A 9,670-nucleotide genomic window follows, 5' to 3' on the forward strand; every position below is an offset into this window, starting at 1 on the left:
TAGGGTCAGGGTCCGTTGATCTAGCGGACAGAGGCGGTTTCTCACAGCTTAAGTACAGTTTTTTGTTTTACGGCGGTTTTTCCCAAAGTCGCAAAAGTATGACGTCACAACATTCTGATTGGTCACTTGCGATGTTGATCCTGGAACAACATTTACTATGTTGATCTGGGAACAACACCAACACGACGATATCAGATCGTGCCCTGTGACACCCCATTGAAGAGCCGTAGGCTGTGGATCTCTTAAGATCTCACTGTTGGGTTTGTAAGGCCATGTTACTCCTAAATGTCTGTCTTGTTCAAAGAGAAGATATAAAACAAAGTTCTAAGCTAATCGACCTTAGTGTTCTCCTTTTTTAAAAATAAGAATCGATAAGAGAATCGATAAAGAATCGAATCGTTAAACAGAATCGAAAATGGAATCGGAATCGTGAAAATCTTATCAATACCCATCCCTATTCATAAATTTCAATATTAAAAGGACCGTTATTAACAGTGTAGGGACTAATGCGTTATTAAGTAACGCGTTACAGTAACGCGTTACAGTAACTACGTTATTATTGTGGTAATGAGCACGGTAACTAGTTATTATGCCAAAATCAGGAATGTGTTAATCGTTACTGGGATTTAGATAGGCTCGTTATTCGTTAATTCGTGTGTTGCATTCGACTTACCTCGTAAATTGGAACACGGACCTGGGAATGATGTCACACTCGAGTAAACGGCGTTCTGGTTAGCCTCGTCAGAGAAGTCGGCATTCCAATATGGCAATGGAAATCGAAAACGGTTGTTTTGCTACCCCTCTCCTAAAAGAAATTACTACTAAACACATATGCAGCCATAGCTGGACTTGGTGGACCGATGGTGATTTTTTTGCTTTGATGTGCCGATGTTTTTTTTGTTTTTTTTCCGTAACGGTATAAACAATGAAAGGTGGTGGATTGGCTAGATGCTGGCAGATGTGTAAAAAATAACTCAACTGTTTGGTGGTGTCATTGCGGCGCTTCCACATATTCAGTAACATTAGCAAGTGGTGGAGGCCAGCAGGTGGATGAGGGAAACGGGAGGCAGGAGGAGAGACCCGAGGCGGCAGCCGGTCTGAGTGTCAGATGAACTGAACTTCAGGTAAGAAGTTATGACCTGCAGTCTATCTGGGTCAGATATAAACCAAGTTTAGGTGTAGTTTATTCTCGTTGTGCTGACTTTTTACAGTCAGTTACTCATAACTCGTGCTGCATACTAGCTAGCATGATGGAGTTTCTATACAGCTGGGCGGGTGCTATGATGTTACTGATGTTGAACTTTATTTTATTCATAAAGTTAGTTAGTAGAGTTTCCAACCGTCCTGTAAAAAACGGAATCGTCTTGTATTCAGAGAAAATATTACGCGGTTCATATTGAGGTGAAAAGGAACGTGATTTGTCCCATACTTCAACTACAATGAAAAAAAAGACACAAAGCTGGAGTTATTCTGCGTCTTTACGCTGCAGCTGTCTCTTCTTCTCTCATTCTCTCCCCCTCCCTCTCCTGTTGCTACTTCAATCATGAAACTGATCAATGATCAGCTGATTGGCTTTTCTGTCACAAGTCCCGTCTTTCTTGTTTGTTTATCGCCCACTTTGCGCCAGAAAGAGGAACCCAGCGGAGGTTGCGTTAAACAACAGCAGCACGTTTAAGCTTGATCAGCTGTTGTTAGAATTTATTTAATATTACTTTCTAGTATCAGCGGATGTTTGCTGGAGCCACAGCTGTAAAAGCTGCTGGTCATGATATCGGTATGGATATGTGGTGAGAGGGAAACATCAAGATGAAACCAGGAGATGTCTTTACTGACTCATCAGTCTAGCAAAGTTTTGCCGTGGGGGCCAGGTAGGGCATTAACAGGGAAAGGGGGGCACAAAGAAATACTTTTCTTTCTTTTTCTCATTTAAAATGTCTAGCTTTTAACAAATAATTATCTGAATCTTACAACAAACGATTGATAGATTGATACATATATACCAACAAGACAGTGTACATCACTGTCACAACAGCGTTTGTTTTCATTCAAAGGATTTATGGCAACACATTAACAAGAGGAATTCTGAGTAAAACCAAAGTTACTTTCCCTAGTAACTAGTTACTTTGAAAGTAACGAGTAACTTGAAGTAACTGAGTTACTTTTGATAGCAGTACCTAGTAATGTAACTAGGTTACTAAATTTAAAGTAACTTACCCAACACTGGTTATTAACGTGCCATGCATTTATATTTAAACTACAAATATTGCAGTAGTTTGTTTATCTTAGCTCTCTTTGCGTTTCTGTGCTTCCTTCAATCTCCAATTGGTCCCAGAAGGAGGTCGTCCCTTTAAAAACCTGCTTCTACAGGAGGTCTCTTCAAAGTGCAGGTTTATGGGAGATTGCTGGACCATTGGAGTTCTTTCTCCATGGTCAGGTAGTGGCGGCAAGGAGCAACAAACAGCGAGCAGGCAGGTGAGTATTCCAAGAGGACGGCTCCCGGTGGTGAGTTTTTAGACTGACAGATTTCAGATAGTTTGGTCTGCAGGCACACACACAGGAGGAGTCTATGGTGCAAAGAGAGGTCCAGGTGAGTAGGGGGGTTGGGTTGGGGGGGTCAAAGACAAAGCTAGCCACATGAATTATCCTGAATATGGTGTCATTTTATGGCTGTAACAACTTACTGGACAGTGGATGGCTGAACTGCTCCCAGAGAACTGCAGGTGGACAATTAGTTGATGGAGTGCAGATGGGCCAGCTAGAGAACCAGCAGGAACTGACAGGAGGACATGTCTATGGAAGGATCTCACAGGTGAAACCTGCACACTCATGCTTAGAGAGGGAGAAAGACAGACAGACAGGGCTAAAGCAAGAAAGAGGCAGCCTGCATTGGAGCCAAGCAGGGATTAGACCCCCTTTGTCTTGCAGAGCTGCCTTATTTCTTTGCAGTACAGATTCAAACTGGAGCTGCAAAGATTCCCCAGTGATTCTGGCTGAGATGACAGCATCACAGGTCAACTGCAGATTTATTACATTCACGGTTGACATGGTGGTTAGCACTATCACCTCACAGCAAGAAGGCTGTGCGGCTTGGTGGGGTCTTTCTGGGACATGCTCCACTCCCCGCACAAGCAGTTAAGAAAATAGATGGACGAGCGTCCATGGATGCCAATCTGACAATCCCAAGGTGTTAGATACAATTACGTTCTGGTGACTGTAGAAGACATTTGAGTACAGTGAATATGTTGTATTAAGCTGCTGGAAGCAGCCATCAGAAAACGAGTATAGTGTGGGCACAAAGGCGTGGACATGGTCAGCAGCAAGCACAAGTAGGTTGTAGCATTTAAAATGGTAAATATTTGTATAGCGCTTTACTAGTCCCTAAGGATCCCAAAGCCCTTTACACATTCAGTCATCCACCCATTCACATACTGGTGATGGCAAGCTATATTGTAGCCACAGCCACCCTGGGGCACACTGACAGAGGCGAGGCTGCCGGACACTGGTCCCTCTGACTACCACCAGTAGGCAACGGGTAAAGTGACTTGCCCAAGGACACAACGACCAAGACTGTCGGAACCGGCAACATTCCGATTACAAGATGAACTGCCAACTCTTGAGCCACGATCGCCCGGATAGTTAAAACAATGCTCAACTGGTACCAAGTGATCCACACTGTGAAAGTGTACTAAGAAATCCTCCTCCAGATGTTTACACTATTACAATATCCTGAACCAATCATGGTAAGATGGATTCATGCTTTCTTGCTTTTACACCAAATTCTGATCATCCGATTGTCGTAGCAGAAATCAATAGGATTAGAAAGCAGCTTGGAGACAAAGTCAAAGAGGTGAGGCTGTGATGGTCGGGACATGTGTGGAGGAGAGATAGTAATTATAATGGATGCTGAGGATGGAGCTGCAGATGGGAGGAAAAGAGGGAGCCTGCAGAGAAGAGTCTTGGCTATAGGGAAGGAGGACGTGCAGAAAGTTGGTGTGACAGAGGAGGATGGTGGGGATAGGGTGAGATGAAGGCCAGTGAACTGATTTGCTGACCCCTAAAGGGAGCAGCAGAAAAATGAATTAGTAAAAATAAAATCAGCATTCACTCGTGTGCACACCTGCAATCTCTGTTCAGATTTTGCTCCTTACTTTTAATTAAAATTTCAGAGCTTTTAATAAATTCTGCCAGACGTAAACACACAAATCACATCTGATAAGATAAGAACTTGGCCAACTTACAAAAATGTTGCCCTTTATTGTGTCCACTGTGTGCAGCAGCCTAACACTCACTAAAATCCCTACGGGTGTGGGAGAGGTAGGAGTGGGCTCTCCGTCAGCGTGATTCATGAAGTCTTTCGGCTACACAAACCTCCACTTTTTTGCTTATTTCCTTCAGATTTTGCGTTAAGAGCTTTTATTAGGAGAGTAATCACTCACCTCTAAGTATTGAACACAGTAAAACTCCTGCCAGCTCCACCTGCATAGCAGAGTGGATGATTGCTTAAGTTACTACATAGGATTATAATTTGTTTCCTTCCCTGGCTTTTCCAGAAGTGACAGAAATGGAGAAAATAGTCTCGACCTTGCCTACGAGTATGGTGGTTTCTGAGTGCACGGCTAAATCAGACTTTTTATCACACTGCGCACATAACCAATGAGAAAGTGATGCTAACTTCTCAAACACCTCTTTGTCAGACAGCGAAATCGGATCTGACTTGAAACGACTTCTCGAGCTGCAAAATCTGTAATTCACCCTGACTGTTGAACATCACGCACGTATATTGAGCATTTTCTCAACATAAATACAACCTCCCCCCTTCGACTTAAGAGCTTCGAGGCACGGATGTTTTCAGCGTGGTGAATCAAATGGTGTGTTTGTGCTCCTTCTGAACTAATGCATTTGTGGCGAATGCTCCTCTTGAGCCCTCCTCATGTGTCTCTATTGTCCTCTTCATTCTGATGTTATCAAACACAACAAATGCGTCCTCCTGTTATATTTTCTTACAGGCTTTCATCTGTGCTTGCCTTTATCTAAGAGGAGGAGGACAGGGAGTGCTGTGACATTTATCGCCGTGTTGGTACGTGAGCGTGCGTGCGAATGCAATATGGCCCCTTTCTCTTTATCTCTGAAGAGTGGGTTTGGATGCACGCATGGTGTCAGAAAGCAGCAGAAGAAGAAGATAGTAATGGAAGCTGTAATGCTGACATCTCACTGGGTTTGCTGCTGAGCACGGTGGGGAAGCTCCTACCTCTGTAGATGTAGATGTAGACGTGTGCTCTGTGAGGCCATTCAAAGACTTGTTTGCCAAGTTTGGGTTTAAAAAGAAAAACATGGTATAATAATGTAGCAGTGCAAACGTGGAAGTCCTGAGCAGAAGACTTGGACTCATTTAGAGCTTAAATCAATGTCAGCCACAAGGATGTTCACCAGTTTCTGATTAATTCTTCACAATAAAGCAGACAGGACCTCTGGAAGCGCTTAGGGCTTCCCAGATAAGAGCTGCTGTGGTTTGCAAAACGTGCTGTCGGGCACGGTTTGCCCCTTTGAAGACAGCCCAACTCAGCAAAGCTCTAGCTTGAGATTAAAACTTCACTGTGAGGGACCCCGTGCCTTACTGACACACATTTATCATTATGGCTTCCTACCCGCTCCATAAACAACTCCAGCATTTACATAGCCCAAACAACATCCCCCGCAATCCCAGAACACACCGTCGAGTGTAAGAGACAACCCAGGTTCACAAACTGTCTTCAACTAAGTTTCCTTAGAAGTTTCAATGTGGCTGTGAGACTCCTAAGCAAATGTCTTTTGATTTGTTTTTTTTAATGAAAGCGCTTCAAAGAAAAGCAAAAGTGGAACACCATGTGATTGACTTTCAAAGAGACCCTCAGGAATTGAAATATGAGTGTCTTGTTTGTAACTCAAATATTCGTTTACACCTTTTTTTTATTTCACCTTATTTTTTGGCTTATTTGCAGAGTCATTGACAAACTGTGGGAATTATGGATTTAGTGGGAACTCATGTCAAAAAATGAATAAATAAATAAAGTGATAAAGCGATTCAGATGGATGGAGATTATGGGCGCTCTAATATATCATCCCTGTCAAAGGCTTGTCAACAAGCAAAACAAGCAAATAACAGCTGCTCATTTCAGCCAACATCTGAGTTATTGAAATGAAAGGCAGAACGAGTTACGGCTGGAGAAAAGTACTGCCTGTCTATAAGGAGGAGGCGGCCACATTGATGGGCTGTACTGGAGCGGCTAAAGCGCTAATGTCCACCAAAATGTCATCAGTCAAATCAGCCTTTTCATCTCCTGCCCCCAGCTGCTTCAACCAGGAGCCCAGCATTGATTGACAGTGGACTGATTGATGAGGGCTTCTGCATGAGCTGGCTTGTGCTGCTGGCACATCCTCTGCAACAGTTTGCTCGGAACAGACAAGATGAAGTCACTGTTTCTATGATGCTCTTCTTTGTCTCAGACAGTGTGACAGTTTATCTAAGTGCATATCACTTATTCTCAGCATCCCAGTTTGTTCTTGCCAATTAACAAGCTCCTCATCGTGTTTGTGTGAGTGTGTCTGAACTGCTTCTGAGCAATTACAACTGCGTGCTGGCTCCTTGCTGTCCCCTTGGGTTTGGTTCTGGGCAGCAGATAGCTTACCGTTAGCGAGGGGTAGGTGAGGAGGTGTGGGCAGGGCTATCGAAGAAGCCACCAAAAAGCCCTCAGTGGAGGCCCGTGTCTTGCAGGCATGAGGGCGGGTGTGATGAGTGACTGGCACCTGCTTTGGAGACACCAGATGGCCAGGCAGGGACCCATGCCAGTGAAATGAGGGGACCCTGTGCCACTCTGTGCATCTGCAGCCTGTGTCAGGATTCTGGCAGGGCGGTGAAGTTCGGCCAGCCGTTGCTACTCAGAAGCCCGCAGTCAAGAGTATGAAAATTCATGCTGGGCAAGAGATGAGTCAAAATGCAAGCACCTGATGCTGGTGGAGGGAATCAGTGGCAGTCATCCAAACAGGATCTGAGAGTATGGACATGAGACGAAATGAGATTGGCTTTGGCATCTGGACGGCCTACCTGGGTGAGGTGAAATTTAAAGCTCATCAAAAAGTTCAGTTTCATTGCAGACTTGGTTGGGTGGGTTTCAGTGCCAAAGGCATATTATTTTGAAAACTCAGCATCATAGAGCATGGGTTGACTTTAACATCTAAGCTTCTTTTCCTTATCTCTGCTAGTCGTCATTTATCCCCAAGTGCTATCTGTGCATTGATCTGAATCTGTTGGTTAGTCCTCTGATATCACATATATTATCAGATACAAAGGCCTCAAAACCTGGGAAATGATGTGATTTGGCAGGGTTTAAATGACTTTGTTCAGCATGAAGGAAGGCATTTGGAGAGGTGAATTGCTAGAATGCCGGTGGGATTTAGATGAAAGTGAAAAGAACAAGCTTATAGGAGTTTCCCACTCAACAACTGGTTTTGCGTGGGTGTACTAAAGTGTGTATACAGTTGTATAATTAATCAAGGAGTGGTAACTGATATATCATGGCATTTTACTGCTGCCTCTCAAATGAAATGACATTTGCGATTGAATTTGTCACGTTATATCTGTGTATATCCTGTGGAGTCTGGTGGGGATAGACAAGGATAGACCTGGATTCATACAGGAGATTATTGCTCCATATGAGGACAATGCCACTCTTTTTCTTCACCCCCTTTTCTCCTTTATTATTTCACAGGTATACTGCATATGAGTAGACATCAGTATAGAAGATATAAGACGTAAATAAATTTTATCCATACTGCTACAATTTTTGTGACGTTGTGCAGGTTAAATAAAATTATATAATATTCAAAAATGATCAGTAATATTTCAGTTCCATTATATAGAACAAAATCACAACAAGCTTTATATTGTAAGATAAAAACAAGAGATTACATCCCACAAACAGACGACCCTCTATGAGCAAGCAGTTAGTGACAGTGCGAAGGAAAAACTCCTTTTTAGCAGGAGGAAACCATGCTCAGGGAGGTGGAGCCATCTGCCACTGCGACCGGTTGGCGGTGAGGAAAAAACCTGCTGATATGTAACAACTACCCCCAATCTGCAGTGAAGATTGGGGGGTATAAGATACACCCATCTCAGTAAGTGTCACATTCTACTTTTCTGCTGTTTCCCTTCAAGCTTCAAATTAAAACACACATGCGGACAAGAAACAGAGCTCACGAGAGCTTTGAGGTTTCTTTCATGCAGTGCGTCTTGTATTGGTTTTGTGTCTTTTATTCACTTCCTCTTTCATATTGTGTATGGCAACACTGAAATTGGACAAAACGCTCTTGCGTGGCCTACTGAACCCGACTGATCAACCCTCCACCCCGGGTCAATCCTTGGGGACACATCATCTGGCAGAGCTGAACAGAATGTCAATACAAAGGTGATGCTCTCCTTCCTCTTCTTCTTTCACTCTTGCTCTCTGCTGTGATATAAGCAGCGGCATCTGCCAGCAGAATGTGGACAAGCCTGCGAGTTCTTTCTCTCTCTTTGTTGTGCAGCCTTTTCCACCCACCACCAATTCCCAAGGGTGACTGGCTGGCTGAGACTAACCAGCTCAAAGACAGCTCCACTGATCAATATTTGAGCAGCTCGGCACTGCTTGAGTACCCCATCTATGTCATCGGGGTCCCCGTTCCTCGTGCTGGGACAAGCGCCAGGACATGCCAGCCTGTTTGAGGCCTGCTTACTGAGGTGTTCCAGTACCAGGAGCCAGAACATCCCTTGATCCATTATAGATGAAGTTGGGAATTTGCTGGCAAGTTGTAAGCGAGTAATTGAAGGAAGCAATGTGGCAACACTGGTGCACAAAGAACAAATATGTATACAAGTTGAACACATGCCAAAGGTGCAATCATGCATTCATATTGTAAAGCCCTGAAAAACACACACACACACACACACACACACACACACACACACACACACACACACACACACACACACACACACACACACACACACACACACACACACACACACACATCACTGCAGACAAGACAATTGAGTATCATTTCTCAGCATTACAGAGGTCTGAGCAACAACCACTCAAGACTCGACACACGAAAGGGTGGGTGGATGACAAAAAGTGACACTTCTTAGGAGCTCAAAATGTGCAGCTGTTAAGGTAGAGTCCTTGGAGTGTTTGTCCTCGCGTTTGAGAGCTAACCACCTACGCAAACGCTGAAAGTGCAAATGTGATCTGGCTGAAGTATGACTGCAGTGAAGGATGGAAGGAGCTTCCTCCTTTGATCGCGGTGGCAACAGATGACCACAAAGACCCATTCTTCAAAATCCAGCAAGAGAATAACAGTTTTGTGAACGTCTTCAGATACTTTTGTGCATCACCACAAAAACACATCAAAAACAAGCCCTGAAAGGTTTTATAACCTAATCTTAAACTTGCTTGGATTATTTTTTCCTTGCTCCTCTTGTACTTGTGATCAGACTGTGTCCCAGACCTTATTTTCCTGATAATTTATACACTAAACTAAACTATTTTGCATCTTATCAAATCAAGCAATACTTTGATCACTGTCTAATTACACAGGAGAGAGAGAATTGTGTTGCCTGATAAATACTTTGGAATACTTCATCAAGCTGAATGTATGC

This window comes from Rhamphochromis longiceps, linkage group LG9, assembly GCF_057381845.1.
Source record: "Rhamphochromis longiceps isolate RC_006_pf linkage group LG9, R_longiceps_female_GT1.1, whole genome shotgun sequence".
Lineage (NCBI taxonomy): Eukaryota > Metazoa > Chordata > Actinopteri > Cichliformes > Cichlidae > Rhamphochromis > Rhamphochromis longiceps.